We start from the raw sequence: 25100 nt of genomic DNA on the forward strand, positions 1-25100 counted from the left end.
GTCAGCACGAACAACAGAAAGTGAAAAGCTTAAATAACACAGACATGATTAACGAAAACAGGTGCGTGACTCAAAACGTGAAACAGGTGAAAACTAATGGTTGCTATGGTGACAAACAAGAGTGCACAGTGAGTCCAAACGTGGAACAGGTGAAACTAATGGGTAATCATGCAAACAAGACAAGGGAGTGAAAAGCCAGAAACTAAACAAAACATAAATAAATGGGTTGTACTTGTATAGCGCTTTTCTACCTTCAAGGTACTCAAAGCGCTTTGACACTACTTCCACATTTACCCATTCACACACACATTCACACACTGATGGCGGGAGCTGCCATGCAAGGCGCTAACCAGCACCCATCAGGAGCAAGGGTGAAGTGTCTTGCTCAGGACACAACGGACACGACGAGGTTGGTACTAGGTGGGGATTGAACCAGGGACCCTCGGGTCGCGCACGGCCACTCTTCCACTGCGCCACGCCGTCCCTGACTTAAAACAAAAACATGATTACACAGACATGACAGATACAGTTTTATCATTTGAATAAACTTGCAATTTGATGTAAATAAAGGGGAAAAAAAAGTCATTATACTACAAAAAGTCAAAAGTATAATTTTACAGGAATATTTTATGCTAATAAAAGAAGCCAACATTTCATCTACAGGTAAAAGCCAGTAAATTAGAATATTTTGAAAAACTTGATTTATTTCAGTAATTGCATTCAAAAGGTGTAACTTGTACATTATATTTATTCATTGCACACAGACTGATGCATTCAAATGTTTATTTCATTTAATTTTGATGATTTGAAGTGGCAACAAATGAAAATCCAAAATTCCGTGTGTCACAAAATTAGAATATTACTTAAGGCTAATACAAAAAAGGGATTTTTAGAAATGTTGGCCAACTGAAAAGTATGAAAATGAAAAATATGTGCATGTACAATACTCAATACTTGGTTGGAGCTCCTTTTGCCTCAATTACTGCGTTAATGCGGCGTGGCATGGAGTCGATGAGTTTCTGGCACTGCTCAGGTGTTATGAGAGCCCAGGTTGCTCTGATAGTGGCCTTCAACTCTTCTGCGTTTTTGGGTCTGGCATTCTGCATCTTCCTTTTCACAATACCCCACAGATTTTCTATGGGGCTAAGGTCAGGGGAGTTGGCGGGCCAATTTAGAACAGAAATACCATGGTCCGTAAACCAGGCACGGGTAGATTTTGCGCTGTGTGCAGGCGCCAAGTCCTGTTGGAACTTGAAATCTCCATCTCCATAGAGCAGGTCAGCAGCAGGAAGCATGAAGTGCTCTAAAACTTGCTGGTAGACGGCTGCGTTGACCCTGGATCTCAGGAAACAGAGTGGACCGACACCAGCAGATGACATGGCACCCCAAACCATCACTGATGGTGGAAACTTTACACTAGACTTCAGGCAATGTGGATCCTGTGCCTCTCCTGTCTTCCTCCAGACTCTGGGACCTCGATTTCCAAAGGAAATGCAAAATTTGCATGGTTGGGTGATGGTTTGGGGTGCCATGTCATCTGCTGGTGTCGGTCCACTCTGTTTCCTGAGATCCAGGGTCAACGCAGCCGTCTACCAGCAAGTTTTAGAGCACTTCATGCTTCCTGCTGCTGACCTGCTCTATGGAGATGGAGATTTCAAGTTCCAACAGGACTTGGCGCCTGCACACAGCGCAAAATCTACCCGTGCCTGGTTTACGGACCATGGTATTTCTGTTCTAAATTGGCCCGCCAACTCCCCTGACCTTAGCCCCATAGAAAATCTGTGGGGTATTGTGAAAAGGAAGATGCAGAATGCCAGACCCAAAAACGCAGAAGAGTTGAAGGCCACTATCAGAGCAACCTGGGCTCTCATAACACCTGAGCAGTGCCAGAAACTCATCGACTCCATGCCACGCCGCATTAACGCAGTAATTGAGGCAAAAGGAGCTCCAACCAAGTATTGAGTATTGTACATGCTCATATTTTTCATTTTCATACTTTTCAGTTGGCCAACATTTCTAAAAATCCCTTTTTTGTATTAGCCTTAAGTAATATTCTAATTTTGTGACACACGGAATTTGGGATTTTCATTTGTTGCCACTTCAAATCATCAAAATTAAATGAAATAAACATTTGAATGCATCAGTCTGTGTGCAATGAATAAATATAATGTACAAGTTACACCTTTTGAATGCAATTACTGAAATAAATCAAGTTTTTCAAAATATTCTAATTTACTGGCTTTTACCTGTATATATATATTTTTTAGCAAACTCCATAGTGTGCATATGCAGGAAGATAACACATCATGAGCAACTGCTGCTTTTTTTATTGGCCGCCAGGTGGCGCAACAGGTCAGAGTAATTCCTCCCAGGCCTGCAACATGGAGCACTTCCATTGTTGGTTGCATGTGATGATTTATTGTGCTCGATGGTTTGTGTTGTTGGCTGAACACTTTTCTAATAAAAGAGGAATAAGGCAAGCAAAGTACGCTCCTTCCTGGTGACGCATTTTCAAATGAAACACAAGCGGAGTGAGTTATTCCAAAAACTGAACACATGCAAAACTGAATCAACTCTGCTGTGTTTTAAGATCATTTATTTTTTTAATTTTCCAACCTTCCCAAACACACTCAAATAAATACTCCTAATCAGGGTTTGGTACGTACCTCGGTTTGTAAATTATGATTTTATTTCTAGGGCAGACTGGGGTGGTGGTTCCTCTCTTTAAGAAGGGGAACCGGAGGGTGTGTTCTAACTATCGTGGGATCACACTCCTCAGCCTTCCCGGTAAGGTCTATTCAGGTGTACTGGAGAGGAGGCTACGCCGGATAGTCCAACCTCGGATTCAGGAGGAACAGTGTGGTTTTCGTCCTGGTCGTGGAACTGTGGACCAGCTCTATACTCTGGGCAGGGTCCTTGAGGGTGCATGGGAGTTTGCCCAACCAGTCTACATGTGCTTTGTGGACTTGGAGAAGGCATTCGACCGTGTCCCTCGGGAAGTCCTGTGGGGAGTGCTCAGAGAGTATGGGGTTTCGGACTGTCTGATTGTGGCGGTCCGCTCCCTGTATGATCAGTGCCAGAGCTTGGTCCGCATTGCCGGCAGTAAGTCGGACACGTTTCCAGTGAGGGTTGGACTCCGCCAAGGCTGCCCTTTGTCACCGATTCTGTTCTGAACTTTTATGGACAGAATTTCTAGGCGCAGTCAAGGCGTTGAGGGGATCTGGTTTGGTGGCTGCAGGATTAGGTCTCTGCATTTTGCAGATGATGTGGTCCTGATGGCTTCATCTGGCCAGGATCTTCAGCTCTCGCTGGATCGGTTCGCAGCCGAGTGTGAAGCGACTGGGATGAGAATCAGCACCTCCAAGTCCGAGTCCATGGTTCTCGCCCGGAAAAGGGTGGAATGTCATCTTCGGGTTGGGGAGGAGACCCTGCCCCAAGTGGAGGAGTTAAAGTACCTCGGAGTCTTGTTCACCAGTGAGGGAAGAGTGGATCGTGAGATCGACAGGCGGATCGGTGCGGCGTCTTCAGTAATGCGGACGCTGTATCGATCCGTTGTGGTGAAGAAGGAGCTGAGCCGGAAGGCAAAGCTCTCAATTTACCGGTCGATCTACGTTCCCATCCTCACCTATGGTCATGAGCTTTGGGTTATGACCGAAAGGACAAGATCACGGGTACAAGCGGCCGAAATGAGTTTCCTCCGCCGGGTGGCAGGGCTCTCCCTTAGAGATAGGGTGAGAAGCTCTGTCATCCGGGGGGAGCTCAAAGTAAAGCCGCTGCTCCTCCACATGGAGAGGAGCCAGATGAGGTGGTTCGGGCATCTGGTCAGGATGCCACCCGATCGCCTCCCTCGGGAGGTGTTTAGGGCACGTCCGACCGGTAGGAGGCCACGGGGAAGACCCAGGACACGTTGGGAAGACTATGTCTCCCGGCTGGCCTGGGAACGCCTCGGGATCCCCCGGGAGGAGCTGGACGAAGTGGCTGGGGAGAGGGAAGTCTGGGCTTCCCTGCTTAGGCTGCTGCCCCCGCGACCCGACCTCGGATAAGCGGAAGAAGATGGATGGATGGATGGATGGATGGATTTCTAGTGCAAGAAAGTCCCTGGCTTGGCTAAAGTGCAGTTTTTTTTAATAGTTCCAGCTTTGATCAGTACACATGTCGCACGGAAGGCCGAGTGCCAGCAAACAGGAGACTTCACAGCAGGAATACGATCTGTCATCATCACCGACTCATTTGCATAATTCTGCATGGATGCTCAATGACTGATGCCTTGTGAAAAAAGTAGCAGTGTTTGTTTTGGAATATAAACTTCCTGTCTCTCCCTTAAAGGGGAACATTATCACAATTTCAGAATTGTTAAAACCATTAAAAATCAGCTCCCAGTGCCTTATTATATTTTTCGAAGTTTTTTTCTAAATTTTACCCATCTATCCATCCATCCATCTTCTTCCGCTTATCCGAGGTCGGGTCGCGGGGGCAGCAGCCTAAGCAGGGAAGCCCAGACTTCCCTCTCCCCAGCCACTTCGTCCAGCTCCTCCCGGGGGATCCCGAGGCATTCCCAGGCCAGCCGGGAGACATAGTCTTCCCAACGTGTCCTGGGTCTTCCCCGTGGCCTCCTACCGGTCGGACGTGCCTGAAACACCTCCCGAGGGAGGCGTTCGGGTTGCATCCTGACCAGATGCCCGAACCACCTCATCTGGCTCCTCTCCATGTGGAGGAGCAGCGGCTTTACTTTGAGCTCCCCCCGGATGACAGAGCTTCTCACCCTATCTCTAAGGGGGAGCCCCGCCACCCGGCGGAGGAAACTCATTTGGGCCGCTTGTACCCGTGATCTTGTCCTTTCGGTCATAACCCAAAGCTCATGACCATAGGTGAGGATGGGAACATAGATCGACCGGTAAATTGAGAGCTTTGCCTTCCGGCTCAGCTCCTTCTTTACCACAACGGATCGATACAGCGTCCGCATTACTGAAGACGCCGCACCGATCCGCCTGTCGATCTCACGATCCACTCTTCCCTCACTCGTGAACAAGACTCCGAGGTACTTGAACTCCTCCACTTGGGGCAAGATCTCCTCCCCAACCCGGAGATGGCACTCCACCCTTTTCCGGGCGAGAACCATGGACTCGGACTTGGAGGTGCTGATTCTCATCCCAGTCGCTTCACACTCGGCTGCGAACCGATCCAGTGAGAGCTGAAGATCCTGGCCAGATGAAGCCATCAGGACCACATCATCTGCAAAAAGCAGAGACCTAATCCTGCAGCCACCAAACCAGATCCCCTCAACGCCTTGACTGCGCCTAGAAATTCTGTCCATAAAAGTTATGAACAGAATCGGTGACAAAGGGCAGCCTTGGCGGAGTCCAACCCTCACCGGAAAAGTGTCCGACTTACTGCCGGCAATGCGGACCAAGCTCTGACACTGATCATACAGGGAGCGGACCGCCACAATCAGACAGTCCGATACCCCATACTCTCTGAGCACTCCCCACAGGACTTCCCGAGGGACACGGTCGAATGCCTTCTCCAAGTCCACTAAACACATGTAGACTGGTTGGGCAAACTCCCATGCACCCTCAAGGACCCTGCCGAGAGTATAGAGCTGGTCCACAGTTCCACGCCCAGGACGAAAACCACACTGTTCCTCCTGAATCCGAGGTTCGACTATCCGGCGTAGCCTCCTCTCCAGTACACCTGAATAGACCTTACCGGGAAGGCTGAGGAATGTGATCCCACGATAGTTAGAACACACCCTCCGGTTCCCCTTCTTAAAGAGAGGAACCACCACCCCGGTCTGCCAATCCAGAGGTACCGCCCCCGAAAATTTTTACCCATCACGCAATATCCCTAAAAAAAAGCTTCAAAGTGCCTGATTTTAACCATCGTTATAAACACCCGTCCATTTTCCTGTGACGTCACATAGTGAAGCCAACACGAACAAACATGGCGGAAAGAACAGCAAGCTATAGCGACATTAGCTCGGATTCAGACTCGGATTTCAGCGGCTTAAGCGATTCAACAGATTACGCATGTATTGAAACGGATGGTTGTAGTGTGGAGGCAGGTAGCGAAAACCAAATTGAAGAAGAAACTGAAGCTATTGAGCCATATCGGTTTGAACCGTATGCAAGCGAAAACCGAGGAAAACGACACGACAGCCAGCGACACGGGAGAAAGCGAGGACGGATTCGGCGATCGCCTTCTAACCAACGATCGGTATGTGTTTGTTTGGCATTAAAGGAAACTAACAACTATGAACTAGGTTTACAGCATATGAAATACATTTGGCAACAACATGCACTTTGAGAGTGCAGACAGCCCAGTTTTCATCAATTAATATATTCTGTAGACCTACCCTCATCCGCTCTCTTTTCCTGAAAGCTGATCTGTCCAGTTTTGGAGTTGATGTCAGCAGGCCAGGGAAGCTAGGGTGGATATTCTTCTCTTGATCATCTTCGGTGGCATAAGGGACGGTGTGAGCCAAGACATCCAGGGGGTTTAGCTCGCTCGTCTGCGGGAACAAACTGCCGCCATTGCTTGCCGTGCTACCGAGGTCCTTTGTCCCGGAATTGCTCACACACTCCGACAGATTCAATGGGGGTCTGGCGGCAGATTTCTTTGACTTTATGGTTGGAAATGCATCTGCTTTGAGTGTCGCAGGATATCCACACATTCTTGCCATCTCTGTCGTTGTCATGTCTGTGTAATCATGTTTTGTTTTAAGTCATGTTTTGTTTAGTTATAGGACTCTTTAGTTTCTGTCTTTTCACTCCCTTGTCTTGTCACCATAGTTACCCATTAGTTTCACCTGTCATGTCACGCACCTGTTTTGAGTCACGCACCTGTTGTTAATCATGTCTGTGTTATTTAAGCTTTTCATTTTCTGTTGTTCGTCCTCATGGAGTCATAGCCTTTCTCACCCTGCTATCCTCGCGTTTTCAAGCCCTGTTCACGGGTCCCATGCCACAGTAAGTGTTTTGTTATTTCGTGTTCAGTTTCTGCCTTTGTGCAAGTTTTGTTTTCATTCGCCAAGTTTTTTACCTCCGCCAAAGTGCGCGCTTTTCGTTTATTCTTTGTTTGATAAATAAATCATGTACCCACCTTCAAGCCATGTCCGATCTTCAATCCAACAAAAACTCCACAGTCCAATGTCATGACATTGGACTGTGGAGTTTTTGTTTTCCCAAGATGCAAAAGAATTTGGATCGGACATGGCTTGAAGGTGGGTACAGGATTTATTTATCAAACAAAGAATAAACGAAAAGCGCGCACTTTGGCGGAGGTAAAAATAAAGCACACCATGTTGGTGCACCAGTCGAGGAAAATGATCAAACTACATAAATTACATCCTGTCATTAAATTTTATCTATGTTTCTATGTTTTATCTCGTGTTTATCTCGTGTTTTTCATGTTTTTATTTCTATTTTAACGCATACAACATGATGCATCACACATGCACGCATACAACATGATACATCACACATGCATGCACACAACATGATGCATCACACATACATGCATACAACATGATGCATCACACATGCATGCATACAACATGATGCATCACACATGCACGCATACAACATGATACATCACACATGCATGCATACAACAGGATACATCACACATACATGCATACAACATGATACATCACACATGCATGCATACAACATGATACATCACACATGCATGCATACAACATGATACATCACACATGCATGCATACAACATGATACATCACACATGCATGCATACAACATGATGCATCACACATGCATGCATACAACATGATGCATCACACATGCATGCATACAACATGATGCATCACACATGCATGCATACAACATGATACATCACACATGCATGCATGCAACATGATGCATCACACATGCACGCATACAACATGATGCATCACACATGCACGCATACAACATGATACATCACACATGCATGCATACAACATGATACATCACACATGCATGCATACAACATGATACATCACACATGCATGCATACAACATGATGCATCACACATGCATGCATACAACATGATACATCACACATGCATGCATACAACATGATACATCACACATGCATGCATACAACATGATGCATCACACATGCACGCATACAACATGATACATCACACATGCATGCATACAACATGATGCATCACACATGCATGCATACAACATGATACATCACACATGCACGCATACAACATGATGCATCACACATGCACGCATACAACATGATACATCACACATGCACGCATACAACATGATGCATCACACATGCATGCATACAACATGATGCATCACACATGCACGCATACAACATGACACATCACACATGCATGCATACAACATGATACATCACACATGCATGCATACAACATGATACATCACACATGCATGCATACAACATGATGCATCACACATGCATGCATACAACATGATGCATCACACATGCATGCATACAACATGATGCATCACAATTTCCAGTTCCTCTATTCAACATGTTGGAAAAGGAGTAGGAAGAAGCCGAGCTTTTTCAATTCTACCCTTTTCCTTTACATAGCAGTTGCTGAAACTTTTAGTCACTTCCTGTTCTCAATTTATTCACAATATACTCCATAAGTAATAACAATAAAAATAGACAAATAAATAAATAATACTTAGTAAGATTATCTTGAAAATGAATGGATGGATGAAATAAATTGAGAATGTATATCTTCCTCTTCGTACTTTGTAAACACTTTAAGTTTGGAGAGTTTCTTGAAGTGGATCATATTAGTACATTGTTTGATTTCTTTGCTTAATCCACAGACAATACGTTGTTTTGCTTGTACGACCCGGAAAGGGACAAGCAGTAGAAAATGGATGGATGGACACTTGTACGGCAAACCTGAAAAATGGCTGTTATGTTTGCTATAATTCTTCTCACAATGGAGTCTTCTGGTGTATTTATTTAGTTTAACCATTTTGTTTTGCAATGTGACAGAGCATTGAAATAGTTAATCTACTTTCCATTCATTCTAGCCCTCTGATTCTCCTTTATGTCTTGGTACTTTTTTTGTCCGTATGGATATGAAACGGTCTTAAATTCTATTGGTTATGGTCTTAAAAAGTCTTCAATTTGACTTGTGGAAGCCTATAGAGACCCTGATCATGCAGCGTTATGCTCCCATTGTGGATACACATCACATGTCAATGCAGTTTTTTTCCAACTAATTCCAGACCTCTAAATTCCTGTAGTCCAGTGGTGTCTTTTTAAAGCGTCGTTGATTCCATTCGAGAGGCACTTTCACCGCAAATACATCTTGTCTGCAGCAGGGGTTTCCCATTAAGCTCAATTTAATGTGAGACCCAAAGGGTTTCAAGAGTTTTAGGTTCGGACGGGTCGTCCAATTCTGTACGGGCTTGCGTTAAGTGACTTGCAGTATGAAGGGATGGACGGAATATAAATAGACGTGTGGATGTGGCTTATACGAAGCGTAAATTCAGTAAGGATGCCCTCGTTTCCGAGTTATAGGACTTTGGGATCTGGACAACTTGTGGTCCGGCAGCATCACCGCGCTCCGAATGAATGATGCCCTCGCAGTGTCTGTGTTGGGCCGTTATCAACACGCCAACTATAAATTATAATTACCAAAAATAATAAAAAGGTAGGAAAATGTGGGGATTGTGGAACTATGAAGAATGCCCTATTTTTTCTGAAATCCCCATTGTGGGAATTTCAGAAAAAATAGGGCATTTCAGGAAAAGCGGGAATTTTATTGAAAATGGTAAAAAAAAACGTGTATGGTCTGAATGAGTTGAAATTGTTGGAATTTTTCAAATCGGTGGAGAAATGTTGAAGTAGTAACATGTTGAATTGAGAAATGGTATTACGGAATTCCTGGAATTTCGGAAAATCCGGGAATTTTTTTTTAGAATTGTTGAAGTAGAACACAAAATTCCTGAACAGGCTGAATATTTTGAAGTTGGAACAGTTTGAATCAGATGAAAAAATGTGGGAATTGTGGAACTTTGAAGAATGTCCCATTGATTTCAACGGGAATTTCAGAAAAAATAGGGAATTTCGGGAAAAGTGGGGATTTGATTGAAAATTGTAAAAAACTTGTATGGTCTGAATGAGTTGAAATGGTTGGCGTTGGAATTTTTCAAATCGGTGGAGAAATGTTGAAGTAGTAACATGTTGAATTGAGAAATGGTATTACGGAATTCCTGGAATTTCGGAAAATCCGGGAATTTTTTTTAGAATTGTTGAAGTAGAGCGCAAAATTCCTGAACAGGCTGAATATTTTGAAGTTGGAACAGTTTGAATCAGTTGAAAAATGTGGGAATTGTGGAACTTTGAAGAATGTCCCATTGATTTCAACGGGAATTTCAGAAAAAAATAGGGAATTTCGGGGAAAGCGGGAATTTTATTGAAAATGGTAAAAAAAACTTGTATGGTCTGAATGAGTTGAAATGGTTGGTGTTGGAATTTTTCAAATCGGTGGAGAAATGTTGACGTAGTAACATGTTGAATTGAGAAATGGTATTACGGAATTCCTGGAATTTCGGAAAATCCGGGAATTTTTTTTCAGAATTGTTGAAGTAGAGCACGAAATTCCTGAACAGGCTGAATATTTTGAAGTTGGAACAGTTTGAATCAGATGAAAAATGTGGGAATTGTGGAACTTTGAAGAATGTCCCATTGATTTCAATGGGAATTTCAGAAAAAATAGGGAATTTCGGGAAAAGCGGGAATTTTATTGAAAATTGTAAAAAAAACTTGAGTGTTCTGAATGAGTTGAAATGGTTGGGGTTGAAGTTTTTCAAATCGGGCGAGAAGTTTGAATTGAGAAATGGTATTACGGAATTCCTGGAATTTTGGGAAAACCGGGAATATTTCCAGTTAAAAAAAAACTTTAGTTTTTTGTCCTGATTAAGAGGAATGTTTTGACGGTGGAACGGTTGAAATGCGTAGAAAAATGTGGAAGGAGTAGTTGCCAGAAAAAAGGGTGGAAATAGGGCTTTGGAAAAGTAGGAATTCTGGAAAATCCTGGAATCTTTTTTGAACTTGGAAAAAGGGAATTTTGAATTTCCAGAATGGTGGACTGTGTTGAAGGTGGAATAGTTTGAATGGGTTGAAAAATGTGGAAATGGTGGGAGTTTGAAAAATGGCCAATTAATCTTTGAACGGGAAAAATATCCCGGAAAACCTGGAATTCTGGGAAAATCTGTGAATTTTTGGGAATTTGTCAAGAAAAATGCCGCGATTCTTGAATAGGCTGAACAATTTCAAGTTGGAACGGTTTGAATCGGATGAAAAATGTGGAAGGAGTAGTTGCCAGAAAAAAGGGTGGAAATAGGGCTATGGAAAAGCAGGAATTCTGGAATATCATGGAATTTCTTTGATCTTGGAAAAAGGGAAGTTTAAATTTCCAGAATGGTGGAATACGTTGAAGTGGAATGATTTGAATTGGTTGAAAAATGTGGAAATGGTGGGAGTTTGAAAACTGGCCAATTCATTTTGAAAGGGAAAAATATCCTGAAAAGCTGGAATTCTGGGAAAATCTGGGAATTTTTGGGAATTTGTCAAGAAAAATCCCGCGATTCCTGAGTAGGCAGAACAGTTTGAAGTTGGAACGTTTTGAATAGGTTGAAAAATGTGGAAGGAGTAGTCGCCAGAATAAAAGGGTGGAAATAGGGCTTTGGAAAAGCAGGAATTCTGGAAAATCCTGGAATTTTTTTTAACTTGGAAAAAGGGAATTTTAAATTTCCAGAATGGTAGAATGTGTTGAAGTGGAATGATTTGAATTGGTTGAAAAATGTGGAAATGGTGGAAGTTTGAAAAATGGGTAATTCATTTTGAACGGGAAAAATATCCTGGAAAACCTGGAATTCTGGGAAAATCTGGGAATTTTTGGGAATTTGTCAAGGAAAATCCCGCGATTCCCGAATAGGCTGAACAGTTTGAATTTGGAACGCTTTGAATCGGATGAAAAATGTGGAAGGAGTAGTCACCAGAATAAAAGGGTGGAAATAGGGCTTTGGAAAAGCAGAAATTCTGGAAAATCCTGGAATTTTTTTGAACTTGGAAAAGGGAATTTTAAATTTCCAGAATGGTAGAATGTGTTGAAGGCGGAATGATTTGAATGGGTTGAAAAATGTGGAAATGGTGGGAGTTTGAAAAATGGCCAATTCATTTTGAACGGGAAAAATATCCTGGAAAACCTGGAATTCTGGGAAAATCTGGGAATTTTTGTGAATTTGTCAAGGAAAATCACGCAATTCCTGAATAGGCTGAACAGTTTGAAGTTGGAACGCTTTGAATCGGTTGAAAAATGTGGAAGGAGTAGTCTCCAGTAAAAAGGGTGGCAATAGGGCTTTGGAAAAGCAGGAATTCTGGAAAATCCTGGAATTTTTTTGAATTTGGAAAAGGGAATTTTAAATTTCCAGAATGGTAGAATGTGTTGAAGGCAGAATGATTTGAATGGGTTGAAAAATGTGGAAATGGTGGGAGTTTGAAAAATGGCCAATTCATTTTGAACGGGAAAAATATCCTGGAAAACCTGGAATTCTGGGAAAATCTGGGAATTTTTGGAAATTTGTAAAGGAAAATCCCGCGATTCCCGAATAGGCTAAAAACAGTCTGAAGTTGAAACGCTTTGAATCGGTTGAAAAATGAGGAAGGAATAGTTGCCAGTATAAAAGGGTGGAAATAGGGCTTTGGAAAAGCAGGAATTCTGGAAAATCCTGGAATTTTTTTTTAACTTTGAAGAAGGGAAGTTTACAGAATGGTGGAATGTGTTGAAGGTGGAATGGTTTGAATGGGTTGAAAAATGTGGAAATGGTGGAAGTTTGAAAAATGGGCAATTCATTTTGAACGGGAAAAATATCCTGGAAAACTTGGAATTCTGGAAAAATCTGGGAATTTTTTGGAATTTGTCAAGGAAAATCCCGCAATTCCCGAATAGGCTGAACAGTTTGAAGTTGGAACGCTTTGAATCGGATGAAAAATGTGGAAGGAGTAGTCGCCAGAAAAAAGGGTGGAAATAGGGCTTTGGAAAAGCAGGAATTCTGGAAAATCCTGGATTTTTTTTTTTAACTTGGAAGAAGGGAAGTTTCCAGAATGGTGGAATGTGTTGAAGGTGGAATGGTTTGAATGGGTTGAAAAATGTGGAAATGGTGGAAGTTTGAAAAATGGGCAATTCATTTTGAACGGGAAAAATATCCTGGAAAACCTGGAATTCTGGGAAAATCTGGGAATTTTTGGGAATTTGTCAAGGAAAATCCCGCGATTCCTGAATAGGCTGAACAGTCTGAAGTTGAAACGCTTTGAATCGGTTGAAAAATGTGGAAGGAGTAGTCACCAGAATAAAAGGGTGGAAATAGGGCTTTGGAAAAGCAGAAATTCTGGAAAATCCTGGAATTTTTTGGAACTTGGAAAAGGGAATTTTTAATTTCCAGAATGGTAGAATGTGTTGAAGGCGGAATGATTTGAATGGGTTGAAAAATGTGGAAATGGTGGAAGTTTGACAAATGGGCAATTCATTTTGAACGGGAAAAATATCCTGGAAAACCTGGAATTCTGGGAAAATCTGGGAATTTTTGAGAATTTGTGAAGGAAAATCCCGCGATTCCTGAATAGGCTGAACAGTTTGAAGTTGGAACGCTTTGAATCGGTTGAAAAATGTGGAAGGAGTAGTCGCCAATAAAAAGGGTGGAAATAGGGCTTTGGAAAAGCAGGAATTCTGGAAAATCCTGGAATTTTTTTTAACTTGGAAGAAGGGAAGTTTCCAGAATGGTGGAATGTGTTGAAGGTGGAATGATTTGAATTGGTTGAAAAATGTGGAAATGGTGGAAGTTTGAAAAATGGGCAATTCATTTTGAACGGGAAAAATATCCTGGAAAACCTGGAATTCTGGGAAAATCTGGGAATTTTTGTGAATTTGTCAAGGAAAATCCCGCGATTCCCGAATAGGCTGAACAGTTTGAATTTGGAACGCTTTGAATCGGATGAAAAATGTGGAAGGAGTAGTCACCAGAATAAAAGGGTGGAAATAGGGCTTTGGAAAAGCAGAAATTCTGGAAAATCCTGGAATTTTTTTTAACTTGGAAAAAGGAAATTTTACATTTCCAGAATGGTAGAATGTGTTGAAGGCGGAATTACTTGAATGGGTTGAAAAATGTGGAAATGGTGGAAGTTTGAAAAATGGGCAATTCATTTTGAATGGGAAAAATATCCTGGAAAACCTGGAATTCTGGGAAAATCTGGGAATTTTTGTGAATTTGTCAAGGAAAATCCCGCGATTCCCGAATAGGCTAAAAACAGTCTGAAGTTGAAACGCTTTGAATCGGTTGAAAAATGAGGAAGGAATAGTTGCCAGAATAAAAGGGTGGAAATAGGGCTTTGGAAAAGCAGGAATTCTGGAAAATCCTGGAATTTTTTTGAACTTGGAAAAGGGAATTTTAAATTTCCAGAATGGTAGAATGTGTTGAAGGCGGAATTATTTGAATGGGTTGAAAAATGTGGAAATGGTGGAAGTTTGAAAAATGGGCAATTCACTTTTAACGGGAAAAATATCCTGGAAAACCTGGAATTCTGGGAAAATCTGGGAATTTTTGGGAATTTGTAAAGGAAAATCCCGCGATTCCCGAATAGGCTAAAAACAGTCTGAAGTTGAAACGCTTTGAATCGGTTGAAAAATGAGGAAGGAATAGTTGCCAGAATAAAAGGGTGGAAATAGGGCTTTGGAAAAGCAGGAATTCTGGAAAATCCTGGAATTTTTTTTTTAACTTGGAAGAAGGGAAGTTTCCAGAATGGTGGAATATGTTGAAGGTGGAATGGTTTGAATGGGTTGAAAAATGTGGAAATGGTGGAAGTTTGAAAAATAGAAGAAACCCCGCCCGGACAGCCCCGCAAAAGAGGACATGTCCGGGGAAAAGAGGACATAAAATGGTAAATGGTAAATGGTTATACTTATATAGCGTTTTTCTACCTTTTTTTAAGGAACTCAAAGCGCTTTGACACTATTTCCACATTCACCCATTCACACACACATTCACACGTATGGTCAGTCTAATATAAATAGACGTGTGGATGTGGCTTATACGAAGCGTAAATTCAGTAAGGATGCCCTCGTTTCCGACTTTGGGATCTGGACAATTTGTGGTCCGGCAGCATCACCGCGCTCCGAATGAATGATGCCCTTGCAGTGTTTGTGTTGGGCCGTTATCAACGCGCCAACTATAAATTATAATTACCAAAAATAATAAAAAGGTAGGAAAATGTGGGAATTGTGGAACTTTGAAGAATGCCCTATTTTTAAAAATAGGGCATTTCAGGAAAAGCGGGAATTTTATTGAAAATGGTGAAAGAAACTTGAATGGTCTGAATGAGTTGAAATGGTTGGTGTTGGAATTTTTCAAATCGGTAGAGAAATGTTGAAGTAGTAACATGTTGAATTGAGAAATGGTATTACGGAATTCCTGGAATTTCGGAAAATCCGGGAATTTTTTTTAGAATTGTTGAAGTAGAACACAAAATTCCTGAACAGGCTGAATATTTTGAAGTTGGAACAGTTTGAATCAGATGAAAAATGTGGGAATTGTGGAACTTTGAAGAATGTTCCATTGATTTCAACGGGAATTTCAGAAAGAATAGGGAATTTCGAGAAAAGCGGGAATTTGATTGAAAATTGTAAAAAACTTGAGTGTTCTGAATGAGTTGAAATGGTTGGGGTTGAAGTTTTTCAAATCGGTCGAGAAGTTTGAATTGAGAAATGGTATTACGGAATTCCTGGAATTTTGGGAAAACCGGGAATATTTCCAGTTAAAAAAAAACTTTAGTTTTTTGTCCTGATTAAGAGGAATGTTTTGACGGTGGAACGGTTGAAATGCGTAGAAAAATGTGGAAGGAGTAGTTGCCAGAAAAAAGGGTGGAAATAGGGCTTTGGAAAAGTAGGAATTCTGGAAAATCCTGGAATCTTTTTTGAACTTGGAAAAAGGGAATTTTGAATTTCCAGAATGGTGGACTGTGTTGAAGGTGGAATGGTTTGAATGGGTTGAAAAATGTGGAAATGGTGGGAGTTTGAAAAATGGCCAATTAATCTTTGAACGGGAAAAATATCCCGGAAAACCTGGAATTCTGGGAAAATCTGTGAATTTTTGGGAATTTGTCAAGAAAAATGCCGCGATTCCCGAATAGTCTGAACAGTCTGAAGTTGAAACGCTTTGAATCGGTTGAAAAATGTGGAAGGAATAGTCGCCAGAATAAAAAGGTGGAAATAGGGCTTCGGAAAAGCAGGAATTCTGGAAAATCCTGGAATTTTTTTTTAACTTGGAAGAAGGGAAGTTTCCAGAATGGTGGAATGTGTTGAAGGTGGAATGGTTTGAATGGATTGAAAAATGTGGAAATGGTGGAAGTTTGAAAAATGGGCAATTCATTTTGAACGGGAAAAATATCCTGGAAAACTTGGAATTCTGGGAAAATCTGGGAATTTTTTGGAATTTGTCAAGGAAAATCCCGCAATTCCCGAATAGGCTGAACAGTCTGAAGTTGAAACGCTTTGAATCGGTTGAAAAATGAGGAAGGAATAGTTGCCAGAATAAAAGGGTGGAAATAGGGCTTTGGAAAAGCAGGAATTCTGGAAAATCCTGGAATTTTTTTTTTAACTTGGAAGAAGGGAAGTTTCCAGAATGGTGGAATATGTTGAAGGTGGAATGGTTTGAATGGATTGAAAAATGTGGAAATGGTGGGAGTTTGAAAAATGGCCAATTCATTTTGAACGGGAAAAATATCCTGGAAAACCTGGAATTCTGGGAAAATCTGGGAATTTTTGGGAATTTGTCAAGAAAAATCCCGCGATTCCCGAATAGGCTGAACAGTCTGATGTTGAAACGCTTTGAATCGGATGAAAAATGTGGAAGGAGTAGTCGCCATTAAAAAGGGTGGAAATAGGGCTTTGGAAAAGCAGGAATTCTGGAAAATCCTAGAATTTTTTTGAACTTGGAAAAAGGGAATTTTAAATTTCCAGAATGGTAGAATGTGTTGAAGGCGGAATGGTTTGAATGGGTTGAAAAATGTGAAAATGGTGTAAGTTTGAAAAATAGAAGAAACCCCGCCCGGACAGCCCCACAAAAGAGGACATGTTCGGGGAAAAGAGGACATAAAATGGTAAATGGTAAATGGTTATACTTGTATAGCGTTTTTCTACCTTTTTTTAAGGAACTCAAAGCGCTTTGACACTATTTCCACATTCACACATTCACACACACATTCACACGTATGGTCAGTCTAATATAAATAGACGTGTGGATGTGGCTTATATGAAGCGTGAATTCAGTAAGGATGCCCTCGTTTCCGAGTTGGACCATGGGATATCCTTAAAATAAGAACAGAGCATTTTTTTTTCTGGGTCTTCCGCTTCGACTTTGAGTTATAGGACTTTGGGATCTGGACAATTTGTGGTCCGGCAGCATCACCGCGCTCCGAATGAATGATGCCCTCGCAGTGTTTGTGTTGGGCCGTTATCAACGCGCCAACTATAAATAATAATTACCAAAAATAATAAAAAGGTTTGACCGGAGGTGCTGCGTCCAAGAAAGTCTTGTTTTTCTTTCTGGTTTGCAAGTATCAAGGGGCAAAAAAGGGGGTGGGGGATTTTTTTCCGCGTGAGGCTCGAGGCACAAAAAAAGCCAGTTTGCATGGTGGACAAACAGATGTAAAGTCGTTAAAAGGCGCTGTAATTAACTCGCTAGCCTGGCGTTGACGTTGCGCAAAAGGGCGGGTTCATCCCGGGTCATTATCTTCTCATCAATTCACGTCAAAGGAGCGTCCGCAAGGTCCTCCGGAGAGTCCTTACGGGTCTCGGGCCGTGCTGGTGTAAACCAGGAGAACATTTTGTGGGTTTGGCGCGAGGCGTCGTGAAATTTGGATCCAGCCACTAATTGGTAATTACAAGCCCCGTACCCGCTTTGGTGGCTCGTCGTCTTGTCCAGGGGCTTCCACGTCAACTTCTCCAAGCGTAGGCTATGAGATGTGGGCCATGGTGTCCCCGAGGAAAGACGACCGCACATCCTCAGACTATAACTCACTATAGGGCTGTATAGCACATTAACTGCACCTAAACGGACTCTTTTCATAACCCAATAAAACACACGTTTTCTTGTAAGGACTGTCTGTTACAGTTCCATGCATTCTTTTTATTATATATATACAGGTAAAAGCCAGTAAATTAGAATATTTTGAAAAACTTGATTTATTTCAGTAATTGCATTCAAAAGGTGTAACTTGTACATTATATTTATTCATTGCACACAGACTGATGCATTCAAATGTTTATTTCATTTAATTTTGATGATTTGAAGTGGCAACAAATGAAAATCCAAAATTCCGTGTGTCACAAAATTAGAATATTACTTAAGGCTAATACAAAAAAGGGATTTTTAGAAATGTTGGTCAACTGAAAAGTATGAAAATGAAAAATATGAGCATGTACAATACTCAATACTTGGTTGGAGCTCCTTTTGCCTCAATTACTGCGTTAATGCGACGTGGCATGGAGTCGATGAGTTTCTGGCACTGCTCAGGTGTTATGAGAGCCCAGGTTGCTCTGATAGTGGCCTTCAACTCTTCTGCGTTTTTGGGTCTGGCATTCTGCATCTTCCTTTTCACAATACCCCAAAGATTTTCTATGGGGCTAAGGTCAGGGGAGTTGGCGGGCCAATTTAGAACAGAAATACCATGGTCCGTAAACCAGTCACGGGTAGATTTTGCGCTGTGTGCAGGCGCCAAGTCCTGTTGGAACTTGAAATCTCCATCTCCATAGAGCAGGTCAGCAGCAGGAAGCATGAAGTGCTCTAAAACTTGCTGGTAGACGGCTGCGTTGACCCTGGATCTCAGGAAACAGAGTGGACCGACACCAGCAGATGACATGGCACCCCAAACCATCACTGATGGTGGAAACTTTACACTAGACTTCAGGCAACGTGGATCCTGTGCCTCTCCTGTCTTCCTCCAGACTCTGGGACCTCGATTTCCAAAGGAAATGCAAAATTTGCATGGTTGGGTGATGGTTTGGGGTGCCATGTCATCTGCTGGTGTCGGTCCACTCTGTTTCCTGAGATCCAGGGTCAACGCCGCCGTCTACCAGCAAGTTTTAGAGCACTTCATGCTTCCTGCTGCTGACCTGCTCTATGGAGATGGAGATTTCAAGTTCCAACAGGACTTGGCGCCTGCACACAGCGCAAAATCTACCCGTGCCTGGTTTACGGACCATGGTATTTCTGTTCTAAATTGGCCCGCCAACTCCCCTGACCTTAGCCCCATAGAAAATCTGTGGGGTATTGTGAAAAGGAAGATGCAGAATGCCAGACCCAAAAACGCAGAAGAGTTGAAGGCCACTATCAGAGCAACCTGGGCTCTCATAACACCTGAGCAGTGCCAGAAACTCATCGACTCCATGCCACGCCGCATTAACGCAGTAATTGAGGCAAAAGGAGCTCCAACCAAGTATTGAGTATTGTACATGCTCATATTTTTCATTTTCATACTTTTCAGTTGGCCAACATTTCTAAAAATCCCTTTTTTGTATTAGCCTTAAGTAATATTCTAATTTTGTGACACACGGAATTTTGGATTTTCATTTGTTGCCACTTCAAATCATCAAAATTAAATGAAATAAACATTTGAATGCATCAGTCTGTGTGCAATGAATAAATATAATGTACAAGTTACACCTTTTGAATGCAATTACTGAAATAAATCAAGTTTTTCAAAATATTCTAATTTACTGGCTTTTACCTGTATATATATAAGTGCTAAGCAATGTAGAGACAAACATATTCCCATTTTAAAAGATATTTACAATTCATATCCTCCTGACTCCCTTCAAAATCAGTGACGTGCGGTGAGGTTGATGACTGGTGAGGCACTGACTTCATCACAGTCAGATTTACAAACATATGAACCCTAAAGAGTATCTTATTCACCATTTGATTGGCAGCAGTTAACGGGTTATGTTTAAAAGCTCATACCAGCATTCTTCCCTGCTTGGCACTCAGCATCAAGGCTTGGAATTGGGGGTTAAATCACCAACAATTATTCCCGGGCGCGGCGCCGCTGCTGCCCACTGCTCCCCTCACATCCCAGGGGGTGATCAAGGGGATGGGTCAAATGCAGAGGACAAATTTCACCACACCAAGTGTGTGTGACAATCATTGGTACTTTAACTCATTGGCGTTGTTAGGCCTATTTTAGGGGGGCTCAAGCCCCCCTAAAATATTCTTAAGCCCCCCTAAATAATTTGGTGTTTTTTTGTTGTTTTTTTACAAATAAATGCGGACATATTCATTATAAAGTGGCCCAAATATGAGTTTAAATAAATAATCATATAACCTGTTATTATTCACTCAGTTTCCCCTCACTTCGTAGCGTAAGGTAGAGAGCCCCTTTCGTGCGTCGGTATCCAATCCATTCCACTTGTTCATATAGAAAATGCCCACATCACTCAAATTCCAGCCCGCATTTTCTCTGCGACCTTGCTTGCGGTCCTGCAGGTGTACGAAGCACATTATCTTCCTTTACAATGAGTGAAGCTGCACAAAACCTTGTGTGTGCAATTGTAAATCATTTATTTTTTTAAGTTTTGTGTTTCTTGTAGAATCTATATAAAGTAATATACATAAGCCTATTGTTAAAATAATGAAAAAAACATCATTAAATATATTTGTTTTATTGTATTGTTACATTAATAGCTGTTTTATTATTATAGGATGGCTTGTTAAACATTTAATAGGATTTTCAGAGGGAGGAAAAACCAAGACATTTAATATAAAATGTAAAATGAATAAATACATAAAAAGAAAAAGAAAATATATGGTTAAAAGCCATCGTCCCGGGGAGCATTTCATTTCGTCCCGTGCATTTAAAAAAAATAAAAATAATAACAATAAATAATTTCTAAGTCTTTGTTAGCCGTTTGTGAAGTTTTGTGCTTGTGCGTAACATTCGCTCGCATCCTGTGCATCTCCTGGGGGCAAAGCCCCCCCTGTCCTTAAAAGCTAGTGACGCCCCTGCTTTAACTTAACTTTAACTTTACACATACAAACTGTAGCACACAAAAATGCACATTTAATTTAAAAAAAAAACGTTATTATGGTCTTACCTTTACTTATAAGTGCGGGAACAGTGGTGTTCGTGTTGGAGGAGTTGTGAATGAATGAAATATGAAATCCGTGCTGCAGTCTGTAGGTGTACCTAATGTTGTGTCCTTGCAGTCGTTCACGGCTCCTCTGGCGCGAGCATTGTTTTTTTTGCACTTTTTGGCTTCTTGTTAAGTCACTTTTTTTTGGGTGGATTCGGTCTTGCACGTGGAGGGTTTGGGTGTGGGCTTTGGTTGGTGTGGCGCTCTCGTCGGGGGGTGCAGTCTGCGGCGAAGGTGCCTTAACCGGCACCAGGAGGCGGGATTACTGCGAGCCTCACACAGTGCGTCTTCGCAGCAGTTTTATGATTGCTCAGCACAAGAAATACTTTACACACATACAGTTGTTGACAAAATACACTGTACATTATATACCTCAGCTAACTAAACTATGGAAATGTATAATATAATTCATATAGCAATACGGTCTCACTGCACAGCAGGCCAGCAGTTAGCCGAGTCATTGCGCAATCCATGTTGAGGCACTGAGTGACGTGCCTCAACTGGCTGCTGTTCACCGCACCGTCTCTTCTCAGTATTTGAACGGCAAATGTGAAAATTCAGCGATTTTGAATAAATGTTGCAGGAGGACGAGCATGCAGGAGGACGAGCATGCAGGAGGACGAGCATGCACTAACTGCCACAGGTGGCATTAGCTTCGGGAGCCTCCCTGACACTGATTAGGCCGTGTGGAATAAATACAACTTGAAATAATAGGATTAAAGCTGCCTTCGGAGAGTTGTCTGTCACCATTTGGGAGGCTTTGGAAACACTCCCTCGGCCCATAAATTCTCCCCGAGAGATTAAGGGATGCAAAGCCTGGGATGCCCCTAGAATCCACATGTTTTCCCCGGGGCATGTCGAGGATCATTCTTTGCCACTGCCATCATTTGTCTCTCGCCCCAGCTGAAGAGTGCACTTCCTGCATGAGTCTTGGATGTTTTTCTTGCAAATCTGCTAGATTTTGAATGCAGCATCAAGCAAGCCCGCTGGAATTTTGACAAAGAATCCATTAAGATGAAAATGCCCTGAAGGACCACCGTATGTTCAGGATTCAGGATGCTTTATTATTGTCCATTCTTTAACATGTACAAGACACATAAGAACTGACATTTTATTTTGGGCACAGTCCCACTAAGAGCAGACATACGTTACAGGGAGACAAGACGGGACCGCCAACGGATCAGCCACTTACGGCGCTCCTTAAAAAAAGGTGGGAAAAAGGTGATATTGGGAAAGGGGGGAAGAGTAAAAAATATCAGTCAAAGGCTGCACACTCGGGAGGGGGTCCAGACTGAGTCCAAGGGAAAAAAACCTATTTTGCCATAGCACATATAAACATCCATCCATCCATCCATCCATCTTCTTCTGCTTATCGGAGGTCGGGTCGCGGGGGCAGCAGCTTAAGCAGGGAAGCCCAGACTTCCCTCTCCCCAGCCCTTTCGTCCAGCTCCTCCCGGGGGATCCCGAGGCGTTCCCAGGCCAGCCGGGAGACATAGTCTTCCCAATGTTTCCTGGGTCTTCCCCGTGGCCTCCTACCGGTCGGACGTGCCCGAAACACCTTCCTAGGGAGGCGTTCGGGTGGCATCCTGACCAGATGCCCGAACCACCTCATCTGGCTCCTCTCGATGTGGAGGAGCAGCGGCTTTACTTTGAGTTCCTCCCGGATGACAGAGCTTCTCACCCTATCTCTAAGGGAGAGCCCCGCCACCCGGCGGAGGAAACTCATTTGGGCCGCTTGTACCCGTGATCTTGTCCTTTCGGTCATGACCCAAAGCTCATGACCATAGGTGAGGATGGGAACGTAGATCGACCGGTAAATCGAGAGCTTTGCCTTCCGGCTCAGCTCCTTCTTCACCACAACGGATCGACACAACGTCCGCATTACTGAAGACGCCGCACCGATCCGCCTGTCGATCTCACGATCCACTCTTCCCCCACTCGTGAACAAGACTCCGAGGTACTTGAACTCCTCCACTTGGGGCAACATCTCCTCCCCAACCCCCATATAAACATGTTACATATAATCACAACAACTCGCAACAGGGGGGGTTGGGTCCCTGGAGGTCGACTGCTGCTATAAAGCGCTACTCAGCTGTCCATCACCCCGAAGGGCAATCAAGCGGTGGTGAGGGGCGTGGGGTGGGGGTGGGGAGTGTGTCTGTGTATATGCCCATTGTCTTTGGGTATAGTGGTGTTGTGTCCATAGGCCTGGGGCCGTTCTGCATGCAATGCAAGCAAATAATAATAATAATAATAACTGGGATTTATATAGCGCTTTTCTAAGTTCCCAAAGTCGCTTTACATGTAGAACCCATCAATCATTCACACCTGGTGTTGGTAAGCTACTTATATAGCCACAGCTGCCCTGGGGTAGACTGACGGCAAAGTTCGACTTCCAGGTGTCGTTGAGAAGGGAGGGAGGTCAAATGTACGCTGGAACCCCCAAAGTCTAAGACAGGGGTGCTCATTACGTCGATCGCGAGCTACCGGTCGATCTCGGAGGGTGTGTCAGTCGATCACCAGCCAGGCATTAAAAAAATAGTCCTAAAAATGAGCGATCATAAATCTTCACTATGATGTCACTTTCGTCACTTGATTGACATTCACGGCACCCGAGGGTCTTCTGAGATGACGCTGGCTGCTGCCAGCTCATTAAAATTACCGACTGGAAGGCGAGACACACTTTATTTCAACAGACTCTGGCGCCGTACCTGTCGTCAAAACTCCAAAGACCGACTGCACAGTTGCATAGTTGCGCTAACAAAACAAGAGTCTCAGAAAGCTGGCGTGCACAAGCTAGCAAGCTACGGAGTTTGCCGACAATGTATTTCTTGTAAAGTGTATACAAAGGAGTACGGAAGCTGGACAAATAAGATGCCAAAAACCAACCACTTTCATGTGGTATTGGACAGAAAGGAGGACTTTTTTTCTCCTCCATTCGAAAATGCGGACGTTTTTAGCACCACTGTCTGATTACAATCAATGCAAGTCATCAGAATCAGGTAATACACCAACTTATATTCTTGTCTTCATGAAAGAAAGGAATCTATATGTGTTAAACATGCTTGTATTATCTTTAAACACTTTTAACTTATTAACAATATTAACTATATGTATTAAACATGCTTGTATTATCATTAAACACCTTTAACTTGTTAACAATATTAACTATATGTGTTAAACATGCTTGTATTATCTTTAAACACCTTTAACTTATTAATAATATTAACTATATGTATTAAACATACTTGTATTATCATTAAACACCTTTAATTTATTAACAATATTAACTATGTGTTAAACATGATTGCATTATCATTAAACACCTTTATTTTATCAACAATATTATCTATATGTGTTAAACATGCTTGCATTATCATTAAACACCTTTAACTTATTAACAAAAACATATATTTCATAAATAAGTAAAAATAAATGATATATATGAATGAGGTAGATCCCCACGACTTGATCAATTGAAAAGTAGCTCGCCTGCAGAAAAAGTGTGAGCACCCCTGGTCTAAGAGATCTTCCATAATAAATAAAATAACATTTTTATTGATCATAAAACAATTATAATCTGTACAATCAGTGTTTTATAGGCTTTATAATTGTCATGCAGGCGTAAAAATTGGGGTGTCCTTTGAAACCAAATATTTTTCCAGGGCAGGTTGTGGATCATTTTTGGCAAGTGTCATCGTTCATGTCCTGTATAAGATTCTCCCAAACCTGCTAGAATGTTGTCAGAATACTGAGCGAGTCCCTTCAACAAGTCCACTCAAACCTCCACAGTTAAACAAAATTAGTTGAGTTCTGATTTTTCGCACAACAAATATTACTAAAAAAGATCTTTAGTAAAAAATGATCTTAAAACCTTTAGAATCTATACAGACAATGTTTC

At 42.3% G+C, this 25100-nt stretch overlaps 1 protein-coding gene across 1 annotated transcript in view; it reads left to right on the forward strand.

The window, feature by feature from the left end:
• fbln1 (fibulin 1) overlaps nucleotides 1-25100 on the forward strand; it is a 208159-nt gene that overhangs the window by 98868 nt on the left and 84191 nt on the right. The gene's annotated exons all lie outside the window — the stretch shown is intronic.

The sequence above is a fragment of the Nerophis lumbriciformis genome, linkage group LG10 (assembly GCF_033978685.3).
Source record: "Nerophis lumbriciformis linkage group LG10, RoL_Nlum_v2.1, whole genome shotgun sequence".
NCBI lineage: Eukaryota > Metazoa > Chordata > Actinopteri > Syngnathiformes > Syngnathidae > Nerophis > Nerophis lumbriciformis.